Source organism: Schistocerca americana, chromosome 4, assembly GCF_021461395.2.
Source record: "Schistocerca americana isolate TAMUIC-IGC-003095 chromosome 4, iqSchAmer2.1, whole genome shotgun sequence".
Lineage (NCBI taxonomy): Eukaryota > Metazoa > Arthropoda > Insecta > Orthoptera > Acrididae > Schistocerca > Schistocerca americana.
In genome coordinates this window covers 744,396,202-744,417,983 of record NC_060122.1, presented here as the reverse complement: position 1 = coordinate 744,417,983, position 21,782 = coordinate 744,396,202, and positions in this window count along the sequence as shown.

Sequence of the window (21,782 nt, the reverse complement as noted above, 5' to 3'; positions counted from 1 at the left end):
TAACCCGACACGGGTCAAAATTCATAATTCACGGTCATTGTTAACTTGTACTTTCGCAAATACTGGGAAGCTGGAGGGAGTTATAAACTCTCTCTCTCTCATGTCAATTAAAATACTGTCGTAAATTTCAGCAAAATTTATAATTTCATTTTCATGATTGCAGCATTCCATCCCCATAGATGCGTTACGAGAAATATCCCTGTTGTAATTAAACCAATAATTAATTAACAAAATTTTTAAATATCAACTTTCCTAAAAACAGAGTTTTGCAACAATTATAAGTCGTTGATGTGTTTAACTTGACTCGTGTACTTGATATATCATGTCAACAGCGAAAAGCCATTTATGTCAGTTGTAATTAACTTTTCATTAACGATTGTCGAACATTTTGATGTAAACGCTATTGATTTTCAGTCATTTTGATATTACGAAATTATCATACAGACCTTTAACCTGAAATCCGTTTTGGCATTTCTTACAGTACCTCAATTAATGTCAGGTATAAATTCCAATGTGACATCAAGATGCGATTAATGATTTTTACGATAGGTATTCTTATTATAACTTCATAACCAAATTTACAAAAAAAGTCAAAAGAACAATATTTAGAAATGGATTCATTATGAATCATTATTTATTATCTTTATAACTGTACTAACAGTTTGCTGTAAATCATTGATTTTTCATTATAAATCATTAAATGTAATTGTTTTTGACAGTAGGCCAAAGAACAAATATTGTTAAGATAAGGTATATTTTGAATGGAGCAAAGAACTTAAAGTCAGTTGCAGTTTGGCTAGTGTAATGACACAATGTCTGTAACAGTTGCTTTTTTGCCAGTCATGTTGGTAGAAAACAATTTGTGCGGATAATACATATGCTGTTAAAAGGATTCGTCAATGTGTTGGAAAATATTATTTTAACATCCAATTTTTCATCTCGCCCGGAATCCGGGCAAATCTGCAGTATACATCCCCTGGTGGACTTCACTGGTGGAAGAGATTCGACTGTTCAAAGCTAAGTATTCCACTGCAGAAACTGCATCAAGCTCCCGAACTCCCGCTGTCATGGAGACGTGATGTTCTTCTCAGCGGATACAGATGCCGTTTGCCTGCAGTGCCTGGCCACCCACCCTACGCCTCCTTCTTCGACCGCCAGTATGGGGCGCGTCCCCCTTCCCTGTTACCTCCTGGAGTTCGCTTTCGGCTCTTGTTGCGGCAGCTTAACTTCACGCTACCTGCCACTTTCCCCTTGGCTTTGTGCGGCGGCCCGTGTTCACCTTGGACTTCGTTCACTTCCTAAGGACACCTCTCCAGTCTCGCTCTATCGCCATAAGTTTCTCAACCATCGCACAGAGCTTTGCGATATTACCTTCGTGCATATTGAATGTGCCTTCGTCACTGGCAGCGACGATTTTCGCTATCGGCTTCCGGAACACTGCTCGGTATTTATAGCAGAGCTCCTCGCCCTATATCAGGCCACGCAGTACATTCGGCGACACAGGCTTTTCATTTGTATTTGCTCCGACTCTTTCAGTGCCCTTCACAACATCTGTGTGCTGTACACTGTTCAACTCTTAGTATGTCTGGTCCAGGAAAGCTTTCACTTGCCCCCTCTAGATGGAGCCACGGTGATGTTTACGTGGGTCCCTGGTTACGTCGGTCCGACGGGAAACGAGGACGCAGACGCTGCTGCCAAGGCCGCAGTCCTCGTACCTTAGCCCGCTAGTTCTTCCATTCCCTCCGATGATCTCTGTGTTGCCGTCTGTCAGCAGGTGGTGGCACTTTTGCATCATCCCTAGTCTCCCCTTCATGGGAACAAGCTCTGGGGAATTCAACCCCTCCCTGCGGCTTGGCCGACCTCCTCTCGGTCTTCTCGCCGTGAGGAGATCATTTTAACTAATTTGTGCACTGTCTTTTTAGCCATTGCCATTTGTTAAGTGGTGATCCCCCACCACTTTGTGCCCTTTGTCACCAACCTTTGAATGCCCTTTTTTTTTAACCACTTACACGCTAACGTCAGCGTCAAGGGTAACCGCAGCCATGGCCTCCGAGCTGATAGTCCATGCTGCTGCAAACGTCGTCGAACTGTTCGAGCAGATGGTTGTTGTCTTGCAAACGTCCCCATCTGTTGACTCAGGGATCGAGACGTGGCTGCACTATACGTTACAGCCATGCGGGTAAGATGCCTGTCATCTCGACTGCTAGTGATACGACGCCATTGGGATCCAGCACGGCGTTCCGTATTACCCTCCTGAACCCACCGATTCCATATTCTGCTAACAGTCATTGGATCTCGACCAACGCGAGCAGCAATGTCGGAACCGCAATCGCGATAGGCTACAATCCGACCTTTATCAAAGTCGGAAACATGATGGTACACATTTCTTCTCCTTACAGGAGGCATCACAACAACGTTTCACCAGGCAACGCCGGTCAACTGCTGTTTGTCTATGAGAAGTCGGTTGGAAACTTTCCTCATGTCAGCACGTTGTAGGTGTCGCCACAGGCGCCAACCTTGTGCGAATGCTCTGAAAAGCTAATCATTTGCATATCACAACATCTTCTTCCTGTCGGTTAAATTTCGCGTCTGTAACACGTTATTTTCGTGGTGTAGCAATTTCAATGGCCAGTAGTGTAGCTGTTTTTCCTTCCGTCGATTGGGGATTAACGTGTAACCACTTTTAACTACTTTTGCGGCTTCTTGTTCTGTGGTATTGACATGGGCGCGTATGATCTTAATTGTTTTGCGCTCTAAAACAAAACAAACAGTTAAACTCTGGTACTACGATGAATCTCTCGTAATGAACGGTATTTTAGCCAGTTGGAGTAACATTAGAATAGGAAGGGGTGGTTTTAAGTCATTGTCCGTCAACGATCCCCAGACCTAACGTCTTTAGAGTTCTACTTTTAGGATTATGTGAAGCAAAGTGATTACAGTGAACCTACCAACGATATTAATCATTTAAAACTGAAAATCACACACGCTAATCTCTATGTTACACCAGATGTCCGTACATGTGTGTGGGAAGAACTAGAATATCGTTTAAATTGTGTAGTACAACATAGGGAAGCCATATCGAACTGCGCTGAACAAGTATGTGCACTTGGAGTGTTGTCTTTCATTTCCGTCTCGTTTCACATTTCTAGCTTGTTTCATTGCTTTTCTGTAGCCGATTAAAGGTGCATCATTTCTTTACGGACGTACTGTAGATTAATAAATACAGCATTATACTTTTCTGACATCTCAAACGGTTCACCCTGTACATTTCATTTTCTTTTAATGGATTTTCTTCCTATCTACTCATAACTCTGTGTTCAGTGATATGAAAATTGAAGTAATCTGTCTTGTTAGTCATAGGCGTCTCTGAGAATGGGTTACAGCTTTCTTATTAATTACGGAATTCTCTCGAATTTCTTGCAGTCATTGTCTGCGACACCACTAAACTTGATATTTAACATTACCGCCAGCTACGAAAAACACTGCAGCCCTTGCAACCGCTACCTGTCTAGGATGCTCTAAGTTGTAGCACTGTTCACGGGAAATTATGTCGATTCCATGGTGTGGCTGCGGTTTCAGTGCTTTTCTGCAGACAAGATGAATTCTGTCGTTCAGCTCTTACCGTACTCAGAAAGGACCCAGTTCACTAGCGAGGCGAACGGATTCCGTCGCCAGTTCCCAACTCACCATAAAGATGGCAGCCGTATATGTGCCAGTCAACCATGCCCGATTCTCATAAGGATGCCCATGCTGCTCAATTGGTGGACGAAGAAAACACATGTTCATGCTGATTCTAAAAAAATGGCTCTGAGCACTATGGGACTCAACTGCTGAGGTCATTAGTCCCCTAGAACTTATAACTAGTTAAACCTAACTAACCTAAGGACATCACAAACATCCATGCCCGAGGCAGGATTCGAACCTGCGACCGTAGCGGTCTTGCGGTTCCAGGCTGCAGCGCCTTTAACCCCACGGCCACTTCGGCCGACCATGCTGATTCTATATTCAGTTTTGTATGACAGACTACAATCGGAAGAACACAGCCATACATTCCGTAGCTGTGTACATCTGGACTTAATCTACAGACCAAACGTACCGGTCGCAAAAAGTAAATGTTTTCTGTGTTGGAGGAGAAGGAAAAAACTGTGTGAAATTTCAAGCTCTACAGGACTGGGACCTTCTCAAAGTCTATGAGTGGATCACAGCACACAATTCATTCACAGAGCTACGAATTCTGCACTTCATGTGGCATATTGCACAATAGTTTGACAAACTGTAGGGACGAGGCTTTATTGATGAAGTCCTACACTGCAAAAATTGGGTTGTTCGGACCAGTTTGAGGGTAGTTTTGCTAGGTTCACCACACTTTTGGTATATTTGCTCTGGACTACATTTTACACGATCAGGCAAAAAACATAGCTTCAAAAGCACATTTTGTTCAACTTCAGTAGTGCCAGTAGACACTGCAAAATGGATATCATGAATGTATTCCGATAAATCCATTAACGTGAATAGATGTAATGGTCTATAAGCAAACAACGTGTTACAGGTGGAATGCAAGTTGAATAAATCTTTTCTGAAGTTTATTCCCTGTTTCTCCACTTCATTGGTTTTTAATGTTGCCTTTTTTGTTGACATTCAACAAGATTATCTCACTGCTTCTGACTTATTTTCCCTGCTTCAGATTTTTTGTTTGTTTTTGTTGTAAAATGATGGGAATGTGAAGAAATTATTTTGTGAGTGGTTTCTAGCTTTATTCCATAACCTGTTTGGTGATGTGGATTTAATCACAGGAGGATATAATTTCAGATCGTTGAGCCAGGTAGCATCCACCTTATTGTTAATGATAAAACAAGTCTTCGCAAATGCTATTTAAATATGCTTGCCGTTGAGGTACCACAGAAATCTACTTTACAAAATTAAGTAATCAACTACCAAGCACTTCAGATACAATAAGTGTCTAAAGAAGAATGGTGTGTCTGATTAAAATGTCGAATCCAGGTTCCTCACGGAGTTTAAAGTAATTTTCTTTATCGTTGCTGCCCAATATGTGCTAATGGCATTTATGTAACATCGATATTTTGCGTTCTGATGATGTCTTCTTGGTATAACCACAAATTACAACTTTTGTTTAGTGTAACTGTCACACGTTGACGTTTTAAAATGTCCACCAAGCTATATTTTCTGACACTCAGCATCTACATATGCTACAGGCACTTTCCCACACGGTAAGTCAACTTTTAAACGAGCGCTGGGGCCCCTAGCGTGCCGTATGGTCGACGGCGTCCGCTCCCTGCTATGGAACCCCGACGTACAGCCCACTTAACATGTGCCTCCCGCTAACGCGCGTCCAGTGGCCGGCCTCATCTCGAGGATCCTGCACAATTCCAACGTATCGCCACTCTTACAGTGCCCCTTGGCGTCACCATGAATTGACAATTAAATCTGAACAGTTCACCTTCCTTTGTTTTTCTCCCTTTACATAGTAATGATGTTATTTTTATATGTCTGTCTGCTTAATACGTGGTCCATGTTTCATTGTCTTTTGTTAATCATTTTATGTGGTTATGTAATTTTTAGTGCATACTTTCGCCTCAACTGTTGCATAATTTATTACGGATGATATGTGCACTAGTGCTCCGCTTGCATACAGGCGTGTTCAATTCCCTTCATGTCATCAGCATATTGGTTGACTGCAGTCGCACATACTGTGTACGACGTGAAATTTTACTGTTAATTGTTTGTCACTGATCGCAAATATCATACATATATTTCAACGGTGTCATCTGCGAGGGTCACTCCAAAAGAAATGCGCACTATTTTTTTTTTAAATCCGTCTTTTATTCTACAAGTTTGAGAGTTTTACAGTGTGTAGATACATCGTTTAGGAACAATACTTTCATTTCTGCACATAATTTCCACCCCTCTCAACTGCCTTACGCTATCTTGGAACCAGCGCCTGTATACCCGCACGGTAAAATTCTGGACAAACCTGTTGGAGCCACTGTTTGGCAGCGTGCACAAGGGAATCATCATCTTCAAACCTTGTTCCACGAAGAGAGCCTTTCAGTTTCCCAAAGAGATGATAGTGACATGGAGCCTGTCAGGACTGTAAGGCGGGTGTTTCAGTGTTGTCTATCCGAGTTTTGTGATCACTTCCATGGTTTTTTGACTGACATGTGGTCGTGCATTGCCGTGCAACAGCAAAACATCCTGCTTTTGCCGATGTGGTCGAACACGACTCAGTCGAGCTTGAAGTTTCTTCAGTGTCGTCACACACGCATCAGAATTTATCATGGTTCCACTTGGCATGATGTCCACAAGCAAGAGGCCTTCGGAATCTAAAAACATCGTAGCCACAACTTTTCCAGCAGAAGATGTGGTTTTGAACTTTTTTTCTCGAGTGCATTTGCATGATGCCACTCCATTGATTGCGTCTTCGTCTCTGGTGAAAAACGATGGAACCATGTTTCATCACCTATCACAATTCTTCCAAGAAAGTCATCTCCACCATTCTCGTACTGTTCCAAAAGTTCACTGCATACCGTTTTTCTTGTTTCTTTGTGAGCCACTGTCAACAGCCTGGGAACCCACCTGGCGCAAACCTTTTTTAACGCCAACACTTTCAGTACTCTGCAAACACTTCCTTCCCGTATCCCAACGTAGCGTGACAATTCGTTCACTGTGATGCGTCTGCCAGCTGTCACCAATTCGTTAACTCTCTGCACATTGTCTGGAGTGTGTGCAGTACGAGGCCTGCCGCTGCGAGGACAATCCTCAATATTGCCGTGCCCGCTTTCATCACTTAACCTGCTTGCCCACCGACTGACTGTACGGCGATCGACAGCAGCATCTAGATACACCTTTTTCAACCTCTTGTGGATGTTTCGCACTGTCTCGTTTTCACAGCACAGGAATTGTATGACAGCACGTTGCTTCTGACGAACGTCAAGTGTAGCAGCCATCTTGAATACATGCTGTGACGGCACCACTCACGGGAACATGTTGAACTAAGTTTAAAAACAAGCGGGAAGGATGTATCTACACACTGTAAAACTTTCACACATGCAGTATGAAAATTGTATTTTACAAGAATAGTGTGCATTTCTTTTGGAGCGACCCTCGTACATGTATATATATGCTACCACTCTCAGTGGCCTCTAAATTCGACCTAAATATTACTCCTTTTTCAACATGAATAAGCTCCAAGTAAAATTTTATTAATCAGTCTGACTATCTCAGTTATAACTCGCTGACTGTGTACAGCCTTCAGTCGCAAATCGGTTTTAGGTTACTTCATTCGGAAAGTACAGTTACCGATTACGAATTTTTCACAATTCATCATCAGTCTGTTTTATCACCCGTTTCTCAAAACAAATTATACATTGGTTTCCTGTGACTTGTCCTAAGATAAAAAATAACAATTACAAACATCTAACCAAAACGGTTGCGCTACAATGTTTGTGCTGGAATGCAGCTTACATGAAATGTCCATCACGTGCATTTGTTTTTTCAGTATAAAGTTTGTGACTGGGAAAACACAAACATTCGTGAGAAAGTATTTCATTGCAAGAGAGCTGCAAAAACAAATGCGCCAGATGAATATTTCACATAAATTGCATTCCAACACAAATATGTAGCCCAAGCATTTTGGTTACACTTTTGTAATTGTGAATTATTGCTTATCCTAGGGCAACTCACAGAAAACATATGTATAAATTGTTTTGATGAAAGCATGAAAAAGCCGTTTGATGATGAACTGTAAAACGTCGAAACCGGTAATGGTACTTTTTGAATAAAGAAACCTGAAACCAATTTGTGGCTGATCGATGTACCCCAGCAACAATGTATTTCATATGGCAGCTACACTCTCCAATCATATCTTGTTCGACAAAATAGCGTTTTCAGCCATGTTTCACCACACACACACGAACTTAAACACAATGTAGTATAGTTTAGCGTCTTAAATACTTTAGTGTTGGTCATCGATTAAATTTCTCACTATACACAACGTCCACAAACAACATTTTGTTTTCAACTTACCAGTGGGATATGTACCCAAGCTCATGAATTCATTCGTTCGAAGATTTATCATACTTGGTTGTAGTGACCTGCTAACGCCACACTATCACAGAACCTAGTATCAGAACGGTGAAGTACCAGTTCTCCTGCAGATCTCGAGGCAAGCGCACTTTCTGTGTTCTGAAAGCAATTTACTACCGCTAGAGTGCGTCCTAGCTGTATTGTGCACTACTCCATACACATAGGCGGGATACAGAGTGATGTGGCGAGTGTTGTAGGAAAGCTGGACAGCAGCAGAAATGACTGGTGAACAAGTTAACACAGTTAACAGGAGTTTTAGTTGACTGGTATTTCTCCAAGTATACGAAGACTCGTTACAAATGATGCACCAAGAAACTGAGTCCGCTTGTCAGTGTCAACATGGATGAGGCTCTCTGCACCACAGCATGAAAGACAGAGTCAGAGACTTGACTAGGCAGCGTCTGCAAAGCTTCACGTAGTGGAGTGGCTCAGAACATGAGCGGGCTCAGTGGCTGCCGCCGGCTGTCGTGTACCACTGCGTCGGAGAGCACTCGTGGTACGGAGCCACTGGAGGCGTAGCTCCGCGGGCATGCTCCATTGGGTCCACTGGATCCCACATGACTGTTATGAGCATCTGATGGAAACTTGCAATTCCCTTGCCAACATAAAGATGCTGGTGGGGTGACCCTGATGTATAAAACCACAACCTAAATAATTATTTGAGCCAGAAGAAGTTCTAATTGAACTACTGGTTCAGTGTAAGGCATGAGAATATTTATTTTGTTACTTCTACAGGAAACATTATTGCAAATCTTCATGGCTATTCACTACTACCACCGCCCAACATTTGTACCTCAGTTAATTAAATTTAGGAAAGGAATGAATTTCAGAAGAAGATATGAACTTTCGTTTAACTTTGAAAGAGGGCTGTCCTATTTTCCATGACTATTTTCAGGAAGTTTTGACCATAAATGTGAATGAAGTTGCGAATTCGACAAATGTGCTCTACCTGTGTAATATTTATGTAATCATGTTCTTTGTAAGACTGTGTTTGCGTCCAGAGATTTTAGTCAGGGTAAGTCAGCGAGTTGTAACAATGTGTTTTGGACACTTGATTTGAAAATGATGGAACTGGTCTGCCATGTAGTGGTGGCATCATTATTTAAAAAATGATTTTGTAATAATACATTTTGAGGAAAGATATTGAGCAAATGAGATTATATTAATGTATGAATGACAGAAGACAGCTTCCAAGGTAATACAGTTTTTTTTTATATTTGTAACTGTGCACCTTCTTATTGTTAGAACATTGTGTATGGTTAAAGGATGCAGTATAAATTTCATGATGCATCACATGGTCTTATCTTATGGTTGAAACAAGTGTCGAGGAAGACATGTGTACACAGGAGAGTTATTAAGAAATACTTTGCTAACTTGTCTAGGTTTATTTTATTTATTTAGCGTATGGCTCGTAACATCACAGTAAAAATTACAGAAACAACACGATTAAAAAAAATCACATATGTATAAACAGAGCAATAAATAACAGTTTGTATATAAGGACACCGCCAATTATAAATTTGCACTCACAGAAGAGCAATCACAAGCACAGGTCCAGCTTAGATAATAAATAGTCGATTGCCTCTTGGGTCGCCATTAGGAAATCCTGTGGGTCACCTTCGTATGCCCTTACTGGGCATTCCTGCACGATGTGTTTGACCGTCTGTCTCTCAGCGCCACAGTCGCAAGCGGCCGAAGGAAGTTTACCCCATCTGTGTATGGAGTCGGCGCATCTCCCACAGTTGGTTCTGATGCGATTAAGAGTTGACCAAACTTTGCGAGGGCAATCAAATCCTTTTGGTTTACTAAAGATGCATGGCATACTGTGGCAGTTTACTGCTGTTCTGCTCTCCCATTCCTCTTTCCATCGGTCATTTATTTTAAAGTTGGTTTGGTGCAGAGCCTGTGCGGTCTTTAGTGGAGGATGCCTAGACCGGAGTCGGTTTCCTTGGATGTCGTGAGTATCTAGGTGTGAGAACTATATGAAAAGGTGTATTGTTGTCATTGCATAATGAAGCATAGTCAGTTTGTTCTCGTTCAACATTCGTTAAGATTACCTATCCCTTTTTCATTTTTACTTTCATGACTCTGTTTGCATACTCGCATTGCACATTGCGAGTTGTACACTGAGAAATATTTTATGAAATTTGGTTAGATACCGCCTTGCATCATAAGTACGGTAAATGAAATTTGATTTTTGACAAGTCGCGTCATTATTCCTTGTAGCAACAAGTTGCTAAGCAGACGAGCATATGTCAACAACTTTAATTACCGTCAAAGTTCAAGTCCACTGTTAGGCACAGTGATTGTCAGATCGTATTTATGAAAATATTAGAGTCAACTCAGAGGCTTAGTACTAGTAAAAGTGCTATCTTGTGAATTTTCAAGTAGTTTTATCAGAAAGTCAGATACGTTAATTTCTATGTTCATATGCTGTGTAATTACAATAACAGTTTGATACAATGATTGTTTGCAAGACTAAGTATAAAGATTAGCAATATTCAGGGCTAACGTTTTAATCTGTGTCATCGTGTTTTGCAATCAGATGGCGAATGTAAATGTCACTGAAAACCGATTACCCTCTCACAGATGAACTGTTTGATGTACCCGCTGGTCTGGGTTTCGCATCGAGTAGCGTTAAGCTCCACATATCTCCATTGAAAATCAAATTTTCACATAGTTCTGTTGCCCTGCACCGAAATTTACGTAATTCGACATCAAAATAAGTATTTCCTAGATACCGCCCTGAGACTTATGAAGAAGAGTTTAAAAAATGAATAAGAAACTTTCAACTTGATAATTATTATTTGATCTCAAGCATACAGGGAATTTACCCAGGACAAAGCGAGTAAGGTTGAATGAGACACTTGATGCTCCGACCTCCATGACTTACATTTGAAAAAGCGTATAAGATCCAAAACTTATTTGGTTAAAGAAGTACTATCTTAATAAACCCGATCTCGAATCGAATACAGCTCATTAACAGAACAGAATCTGCTCCACTAGATCGTAACTGTGCTACTCAGCTACGCATTTCAGTATCAGTACCTACCAAATTTAGTCAATCCATTGACAAAAATTTAGGTGCAGAGATACGTTGCCTTTTGATCGAGAATAGTAGCATGAGAGGAGTTTTATAATTTTATGCAGCGTTTTGCTAATACAAAACCATTGTTGCTTTTATACATAGCAGTCTTCTCTCTCTCTCTGTCTCTCTCTCTCTCTCTCTCTCTCTCTCTCTTTGTCAGCAGCCACTTTTAGTGGCACACTTTAGTAAACCGTAAGCAAAATACACCTTCACTCTAGCACAGACTGGAACAGAATAGAACAAGAACGCTTTCGTAAGAGCACGCGTCGCCTGCAGGGGAAGCGACTGATAAACTAAGTTTTCGAAAACAGAACTTTGTATTTTTTATTTACCGGTTTCGCTCTTCAGATGAACAAGAACAACATTAGAACACGCAGTTTGAAATTGGCTGACAGCATTGGGGAATGAATTTAAAGTTGGCTAACAGCTCTAAAGACTAAACTGGCTCTACTGTTACGCTTAAAATTAAGTTTAAAGTACAGTAGTAAATGATGACGTTGACAGATCCCGAGACTTATGGCTGTTTTCTGTATTTAAGAACGCTTTTCCTCCTTCAAAACTTGCGGAGCATGCTTAGCGTCCGAGCACCCTTGCTCCTCATTGGCTAGGGTCGTTCTCAACGCAAGGATCGTCGTCAGACAAAACTAACTTAGCAGACGCCACAGCAGACCCCTAGATTTGACAAGTGCGTTCAAAGATAACAGTGAAGTAGCAAGTAGTCGACATGTTAAAGTTGGAAAATACAACAGACAACTTTCAAATTGTAGAGCATGAAAGTAATATTCGAGCGGATACAGCTCCCAACACTACTTTTAATGAAATCACCATCCTCTGACGACGTATATGAGTAGCTCTCAGACACTCACTTAGCAACTTCATTACAGATCAAAACAGTGAGCAGCTGCCAGAGGTGTCATCCGACATTTGCCAGCGCTATGCTTACCACCTAATTAGGCATGGTCTGATGATAATCTAAATATGATCTAAACCGGTTACCACTGACATGTGATTTTAATTTTTAGTAAAAAAAATTGTGAATAAGACTGATTATTATTTCATAATAGAGTTACGAACTGAGACTCAAACCGATTCTCCGCGACAATTTGTCTCCGAGAAGCTTCAAAAGAGCGGACACTCTGATACAGAAATAAACATTCAGTATCGTATCCCTTAACAACATGTAGGACGTTCTTTGGCTGTCTTATTTGGGCGAAATCTGGTATGTTCCTTTGTAGACTCAGGAGTGAGGTACACCCACGCGATTCCTTGGGGCTTTATAATGGCTGTTGGAAGCGTCTTTCTGGCATACGATATGGGGCGGCATCCAATGGTGTTTCTATCTCCACTTCATCCATACTAAAGAGTCTTGGTCCTAGTAGCTTCAAAATTCTATCTTCCGGCGCAGCACATTTTTTGCTGCTGTTTTGCAGCATTCACTATGCTCTCTGTGTCTGTCATGTACATAATCTAAATCTACATGGATACTTGCAAGGTGGTAGATGAGGCACTGGCTGAAGCAAATCTGTGAGGAGCGGTTGTGAGTCGTGCTTGAGAAGCTCAGACGGTAGAGCACTTGTCTGCAGAAGGCAAAGATCCCAACTTCGAGTCTCGGTCCGGCACACAGTTTCAGTCTGACTGGAAGTTTCATGTAAGAGCCCACTCCAATGCTGAATGAAAATTTCATTCTGCGCAAAGTGCCTGGCAGAGGGCTCATCGAATCACCTTTACAGTAATATATTATTCCACTCTCGAAAAGCGCGCGGAGAAAACAAACACCAACGTCTTTCCGTGCCAGCTCTGATTTCCCTTATTTTATTACGATGATCGTTTCTCCCTATGTAGGTTGGTGTCAACAAAATATTTTCGCATTCGTCGGGGAAAGTTGTTGGTTGATATTTCGTGAGAAGATCCCACCGCAACGACAATGCCTTCGTTTTAATGAATTCCGCCCCAAATGCTGCATCATATCCGTGGATAATGCGGAAGGCGCTGCCATTCTTTGAATTTTCTCGATGTATTCTGTTAACCCTATATGGTAATGATCCCACAGAGCGCAGCAGTACTCTAAAAGGGGACGAAAAAGTGTTGAGTAGGTAGTCTCTTTAGCATATCTGTTGCATATTCTAAGCGTTTCGCCAATGAAATGCAATATTTGATTCGCCTTGCCCACAACGTTTGCTATGTGTTCTTTCCAATTTAAGTTGTCGGTTATTGTAATTCCTATATATTTAATCGAATTTAACTGCCTTCAGATTAGATTGATTTATCTTGTTGCTGAATTTTAACGGATTTCGTTTTAGCACTCATGTGGATGACATAACACTTTTAATTATTTATAGTCAATTGGCCATTTTCGCGCCGAAGAGATATCTTTTTTAAATCTTTTTGTAACCTGTTTTCATTTTCTGACGACTTTACTAGGTGGTAAACGACAGCGTCGTCTGCAGGCAACGGCTGCTCAGATTGTCTGCTAAGTTGTTTGTAAAGGTAAGGAACAGCAGAGGGCCTATAAAACTACCTTGTGGAAAGCCAGATGTCACTTCTGTTTGACTCGTTGACTTCTCGTCACTTACTACCAACTTGAGCCCTCTGACAAGAAATCACGAGTCCAGTGGCATAACTGAGACGATATTCCATAATCACACAATTTGATTAAAATCCACTTGTACAGGCTCGGAAGCCTTCTGGAGATCTAGCAACAGGAATCAATTTGAAATCCCTTGCAAACAGTACTCAACACATCGAGTGAGTAAAGAGCCAGTCGTGTTCCACGAGAATGATGTTCTCTAAATCCCTCTTGACTGTATCTGTTCGAGGTAATTCGCAATGTTCGAACACAACATGTGTTCCAAAATCCTGCATCACATCGACGCTAATGATATGGGCCTATAATTTAGTGGGTTACTCAAATTTCCTTTCTTGAATATTGGTGTGACCTGTGCAACTTTCCAGTCTTTGAGTACGGATCTTTCTTCGAGCGAGTGGTTGTGTACAACTGTTAAGTATGGAGCATGCTCAGAAAGGACTCTAAGTGGTAGGGTTGTGTATGATTCTTAAGTTTGGAGCATACTCTAAAAGTACTCTAAGTGGTATACAACCTGGTCCGGAGGACTTGCTTTTATTGAGTGAAGTTGCTTCACTACTCTGAGGATATCTCCTTCTACGAAAAAACTTCGGTACTTTGCGCCGTTTCCTAGTTGATTATCACTGATGCTGCCAAATCAGGCCATTGTGGGCGCGAATTCAAGCGACCCGCCAGATACAACCAGTGTCAGCTGTTCTCACACCGTAGGTGACGCTGAACGTAACTGCTCAGTCTTTGGGTCGGCTTTTGGTCCTTACTACAATCCCATATCCATTTTTTATTTTGCTCTACTGTTTGGATTCATGAAACCAAACGAAGCATACGTCTACCTATACTGTCTGCGGAGGATCACTTGAATTTGCGCAAAGCGGCCTGATTGGCTAACTTCAGTGCCAATTAACTCGGGAACGTCGCAAAGTTTCGAATTCTTTTTAACAGTTATTTCCCAGCACAATCTTCACTACAACAGCATTACAAGCTTTTCACGCCGCTTCTGAACACCCTGCATATAAAGGTTGTAACTGCTGTAACTGCAGATATTTTCATATGCGATACTTTAGTATGCACACACATCAGTGTGTTGCTTGTTTTCTTCCCTGTGTCTAACAGTATTCCCACAAACCCTTCACATAACTTACAACCTGACGTTTTTTGCACAGTCGTAACTATACCACCAAGTGGACACACCTGTCAATACAAGCTAATTCTTATGCATCCAGGTGTCCACACTTCAACAACCGACCTGCTGCCCAGAAGAAAATAAACATTAATGGCTTGCTGTTGCCATATGTACTTGGAGGTACCAACCAACTTAAAAACATACTACTCCTAATAGTTATAATTATTAGTCTGCGATTGAAGTAAAGATTGATGTGACGTTGTTCAGTACACTGTTCTCATTCACTAATAAGATACCAGCACTTATATCCATTACAATCTGTATATGTTGTGAGATAATGCTTTCTCACTTCTAAACATCCACAGTTTACGGTCTTCTCAATAACACTTTTGGAAAATCCTGGAGTTCATGGCTCCTTTATATCCGTCCCTCTCTCCTAGCCAGTCGACTTCGGTTTCGCTTCCCATCAGGATCCACCTCCCTATAGTCTTTGGCGATTTGTTGCCATGAATTCCATCTAAATGACCATGGAATTGTAATCTCTCACTAACAGTTACTTCCATTATGATCCTTTCCATTATTTCTCTGGTTTATTTCTTATGTGGCCTAACCTGGAGACACAGAAATTCATCTCCATGGCTAGTAGTTGATCTTTTTGCCTCTTCCTTATTTTCCAAACCTGTGGCTCATACATATACATGTGCTCTCCACTGTTGTTTCTCAAATAACCTTTATGGTTTTGCTTGTGATCTTGTTACTCCAAAGGACTGATTTGGAGGAACACTCTGCCTTCTCCAATCATATAAAGTAGTTAGAGTTCAGCTACTCACAGAGGTCCAAGGTAGACTGTAGTTTTCGTATCGCAGCAAAACTTAGTAGATATTCTAATGTGTTAACGCGAAACCGAATAGTTTCATTTTAGGGTACCAGAGGCAAATTTGGCATTGTGAAGGCAAGGAAGAATTATAGAGATGTTTCCATGTGCAGACCTAAAGGTTGGCAAAAAAGGTCAAAGAAATGAGAAATGCATAATTTTGATTTTATTATTGTCACTTACAAAATTTGGTCAATATGGGCATTGGAGACATCGACGATATGGTGCACAGCGCCAGACTTGATCTGGCGGCCAAACCTAGTACTAACTTTTTTTCAGCGTAAATCCGTTCCGCATTGACGCATTAGCGTATCTACCAAGTTTCGATATCATACGGTAATTACAGGCCACATTGGACCTCCGTGTGTGGCTGCACTTTAATTACAACCAGCCGGTATTTTTAAAATCTTCTGCACTCTTTGTTTTCGTAAGTATGGTCTATGGTACATGAACGGAGGAAAGAAACATATGTAGCGTTTCTCTCGGGGAGTATTCAGACTGACAGTGTAAGTAGGCTGTTTAGGTCTTTGTATTGGTAACGCCACGTAGCGCTCTGTATGAAAATCACTGGCTGTGCTGTGTGCAGTCTGTGGCTGGTTAGCATTGTTGGAATATTCGCTATTGTAGTGTTGGGCAGTTGGATGAGAACAGCGCGTAGCGTTGCGCAGTTGGAGGTGAGCCGCCAGCAGTGGCGGATGTGGGGAGTGCGATGGCGGAGTTTTGAGAGCGGATGAACTGGACGTGTGTCCGTCAAAGAGAATAAATTTGTAAGACTGGATGTCATGAACTGATATATGTATTATGACTTTTGAACACTATTAAGGTAAATACATTGTTTGTTCTCTATCAAAGTCTTTCAGAAAATGGTTCAAATGGCTCTGAGCACTATGGGACTTACCTTCTGAGGTCATCAGTCCCCTAGAACTTAGAAATCACTTAGAACTACTTAAACCTACCTAACCTAAGGACGTCACACACATCCATGCCCGAGGCAGGATTCGAACCTGCGACCGCAGCAGCAGCGTGGTTCCAGACTGTAGCGCCTAGAACCGCTCGGCTACTCCGGCCCGCCAGAATCTTTCATTTGCTAAGTATGCCTATCAGTAGTTAGTTCCTTCAGTAGTTAGAATCTTCTATTTAGCTGGCAGTATTGGCGCTCATTGTATTGCAGTAGTTCGAGTAACGAAGATTTTTGTGAGGTAAGTGATTCATGAAAGTTATAGGTTATTGTTAGTCAGGGCCATTCTTTTGTAGGGATTATTGAATGTCAGATTGCGTTGCGCTAAAAATATTGTGTGTCAGTTTAGTGTTGATCAGGATAAGTGAAGAGTGAAATGTCCGAGTACGTTCGGTTCTGCTCAGCTGTTTGAAAATCAAATAACGTAAGGGGGATCGAAGCACAGTAATTCATAAATTTTTCTAAGGGGATGTTTCAATAGGTACATCTATGTACGGTAGTGACAGCGCCAAATCACCACTGCCGCGTCCTTGTAGTAAACTTTCCTTCCGTCTTGCATTTTTAAAAAGTCGCCATCCAGCGAGGCGCTGCACCTGACGACGTCTCGGGTAATGCGAAACACCTTTCGCTGCGCCGGGCTGTGCAGAAAACGGCTGGGCGGATTAAGCGGAAGGAAGCGGGCCTCGTGACGCGGGCGCCGCTTAGAGATTTGCATAACGGCGTGCCAAATTTACGACCGAATCTACTTTCTCTCGGAGGCGCAATTACGCCAGGAAGCTCATTAAGACAAGGTTGCGGCGCCACGTCGCCTAACTCCGCACGGAGGCACTGCGTTACGCTTTTATAATCTCTCTTAATTAAACAGACAATTCGGTACGCGCAGCGCCGCGTGTGTATTCAGCAGTGCGACCCGCCGCTGCCAGATGAGAGTTTTGGGAGCGGCGGTAACATTTATTAAAATTGATGCTGTCCCATCCGAGGCAATGGGCGTGCTGAAGCGGCGAGCGCCTTGTCCCTCTAATAGGGTGCTCTGCCGTGCCGTGTACACAAATAGCTCGCTCCCGCAGTGATTCCATCTTAACAGCTCCACCATTCAGCGCCGGAACTTTGTAAGCCTTCAGCTACGCAGCAGATATGCCTCGCTCCGTTTTTGTTGGCATTCGCCCCCTTATCACTGCGGCCCGACGTACAGCCATTGTCCCTTTTGCGCCATTAGAGCGGAGTACGGAGAAAAAAACGAGGAAGAAGTCATTTCTGACTCCTTATTACGGGGCAGTGGGCGAGCGCGTTCAGTTGTTCGGGGCGGAAGCGTTTCCTTTTTCAACTCTATAATTGCGTCAGTGCGATCTCTGAGAAGCGAGTAATTATGAACGGAAAGGGAGACGCTGTACCATTTTCCTCCTCGTCTCCTTTTGTGTGAAGAGGCATTGTGTGCAGACACTCAGACAGACCAAATGCGATTTGCACCGCCTCTCTGTTAGGCATCGGCATCTAAGGCACACGCAGTGATTCTTGCTACTAACACAGGTTGTTTCAGCTCAGTCGCACTAATAGGCATTTATACCGGCTGGTTATAATTAAAGTACAGCTACTTGTGTAAGTGTAGTGTGGGGTGTAATTATCGTATGACAGCGGAATTTGATTGATACGCTAATGCGTCAACCGGAATCGATTTACGCTGGAAAAAAGTAGTTCCCATTTTGGCCTCCATGTGCAAATCTGGCGCTGCACTAGACCTCGTCAATGTCTCTGGTGCTCATACTGAACAAATTGCGTAATCGGCGGTAAATAATGAAATTAACGTTACGCCTTCCTCACTCGTTCGATCTTTTCTGCCCATACCCCCTTCCTAGTCCACTGCATATGCGAACTTTTCTACACGTCCTTCTTGCATTCAAAGCGCCAGATTTTCACCTGGTGGCCAAAATTGGGACTAATTTGTTTCCAGCATAAATCGTTTCCGCATTAACGCGTTAGAATATCCACCGAGTTTCGCTGTTATACGATAATTACAGTCCACAATGGACCCCAGCGAGTAGCACTTTGATTATAACCACCCAGTACAACCCCAAAATTAGCCTTTAAATATCTGGATACATATCTTAGGACACAAGTAAACCAAATTAAGACATCTGTCTACCTACACCTGCATCAATACTCGGTACGCCATGGTAAAGTGTGTGTCGGGAAATATTTCACAGTACTACCCTTTCCCTTTACCCTGCTCCATTCAAAAATGATGTGTGGTAGCGATGGTTGTCTGTAACCGGTGTAAGCTCAGAAGACTGATTTCCTTATCGTGTCGTTTCGTGAGAAGTATTCGATGGAAGCAATATGCAATGGACAGTAACTGAAGGTTGCCAACCGACATGGCAGCGAAGCGTTTTTGGTTCTGCATCTACAGCTGGCTGCAGAGGAATAGGCGCTCCGCAGCTATTACCGATAGGTGATGGGGTGCTGTTCACCCAGTAAGATCATCCATGGACACTGAAATTGACATACGTCGCGTGGACATTCAGAGCCTGAAAGAAGCCTTCATGGAAATTCATCAGGAAACCAGAGAGAAAGGGTTGCCAAGCAATATGCAGGGTTCACCATTTACGGCGAGTCTCTTATGATCACCTTCCACAGCAGTTGCTGCAGGACATTCAATTTCGTACACTCTGAGAAGATGTAACCGAGCATGAATAGACTCAGCAGGCAAGTGTAACTTCCTGACAGATTAAAACTGTGTGCCGGACCGAGACTCGAACTCGGGACCTTTGCCTTTCGCGGGCAAGTGCTCTACCAACTGAGCTACCCAAGCACGACTCACGCCCCGTCCTCACAGTTTTACTCCTGCCAGTACCTCGTCTTCGGGACGGGGCGTGAGTCGTGCTTGGGTAGCTCAGTTGGTAGAGCACTTGCCCGCGAAAGGCAAAGATCCCGATTTCGAGTCTCGGTCCGGCACACAGTTTTAATCTGTCAGGAAGTTTCATATCAGCGCACACTCCGCTGCAGAGTGAAAATCTCATTCAGCAGGTAGGTTGTTAAAACGTTTTTCGGAATAGCTGACGCCGACCATATGAGTCAGTTCATGTGCCTGCAGAAGCTGAAAGAACCACGATTCTGATGGAATCTCTTACTACCTGGCTGACAGACTGAGAAAGGAGGTATTGAATAACACTAGATCATTGCGACGATTAACGGCGGAACTGACCAGCTAAGGATACAAAGAACGGAGATTCAGCTACACTGGAGGCCCCAATAGACCTGTTAGATACACGCTTAGCCAAGGCGAAGCTTCTGAACACTCTTGTCGACAGTATGGGGGACGCCCATATATTAAAAAATCGATACGCCATGCAGGACGACCTTTTCGCCCAAATCCTCCAATTAAACAACACAAATTTAAAATAATTCATCTCATCAGTACGGTAAAAGCCGTAATAAGATTTTCGAGTATTGTAATAAGCCTTGTTGCCGTGTGGGATAGCCGAGCGGTCTAAGACGCCTAGCCACGGTCCGTGCGACTCCTCCCGTCGGAGGTTCGAGTCCTCCCTCGGGCTTGGTTGTGTGTGTTGTCTTTAGTGTAAGTTAATTTAAGTTAGATTAAGTAGTGCGTGAGCTTAGGGACCGATGACCTCAGCAGTTTGGTCCCATAAGACCTAACCACAAATTTCCAAATTCCCAAGACTTGACACTTAGAAAACGAGCCTAACAGCTCTCCCTTTCTCACTGGTATTAACTTTGTAACTTAATTTAGAGTTGTCTGTTTTCATTTAATTAATTAGTACTGTTAAATTAACTGACTAATAACTCTTATTAATTTGAATACAGGTCGCCTTTACAAAGTAGTTTTGAAGGCTCCATCTTGTTTAAAGATAGATATCAATTGTGTTGGATCATTGTAAATTTTGAAAGAATTTCCAAATGAGAGCTATCTACTATAAACAGTACCTAATCAGTCATTCCTAAATGGTTACAGTGCGCCTAGACCATGACCAGCTAATACACACACACATCAAAAAAAGTTTTGCGTCGTCCCTGTTCCTAGAACTCCTGAAGAGAGACGTTGACTGTGGACATTGTATCACAGACACTGTCCCTTTCACTGTTCAGAGATGTTACTAAACCCGCCCACAGATGTAAACAACCATGCATGAACAGTGCCTATTAGAAGGAGGGGGTCCGACAGCCGATCAGTTCCAGTCATTCCACAAGGAAGGAGGTGTACGACTCGTGTTGTCTGTAGTTCAACCATGCCTAGACGGTCAATACCGCCGTTCGATCGCGTCCGCATTGTTTCTTTGTGCCAGGAGGGCCTCTCAACAAAGGAAGTGCCCAGGCGTCCCGGAGTGAACTAAAGCGATGCATTTCTGACATGGAGGAGATACAGAGAGACAGAAACTGTAGATGACATGCCTCGCCCAGGCCGCCCAAGGGCTACTACTGCAGTGGATGACCGCTACCTACAGATAATGGCTCAGAGGAACCCTGACAGCAACGCCACCATGTTGAATCATGGTTTAGTGCAGCCACAGGACGTCGTGTTACGACTCAAAGTGGGCGCAGTAGGCTGCATGATGCGCAACTTCACTCCTAACGTCCATGGCGTGGTCCATCATTGCAACCACAACACCATGCATCGCGGTACAGATGGGCCCAACAACATGCCGAATGGACCGCTCAGGATTGGCATCACGTTCCCTTCAGCAATGAGTGTAGCATATGCCTTCAACCAGATAATCGTCGGAGACTTGTTTGGAGGCAACTCGGTCTGGCTGAACGCCTTAGACACACCGTCCAGCGAATGCAGCAAGGTGGAGTTTCCCTGCTGTTTTGGGGTGGCATTATGTAGGGCCTACGTACGCCGCTGGTGGTCATGGAAGGCGCCGTAATGGCTGTACGACACTTGACTGCCATCCTCCGACCGATAGTGAAACCATATCGGCAGCATACTGGCGAGGCATTCGTCTTCATGGACGACAATTCGCGCCCCCACCGTGCACATCTTCCTTCAGGATAACTACATCGCTCGACTACAGTGGCTAGCATGTTATCCAGGCATAAACA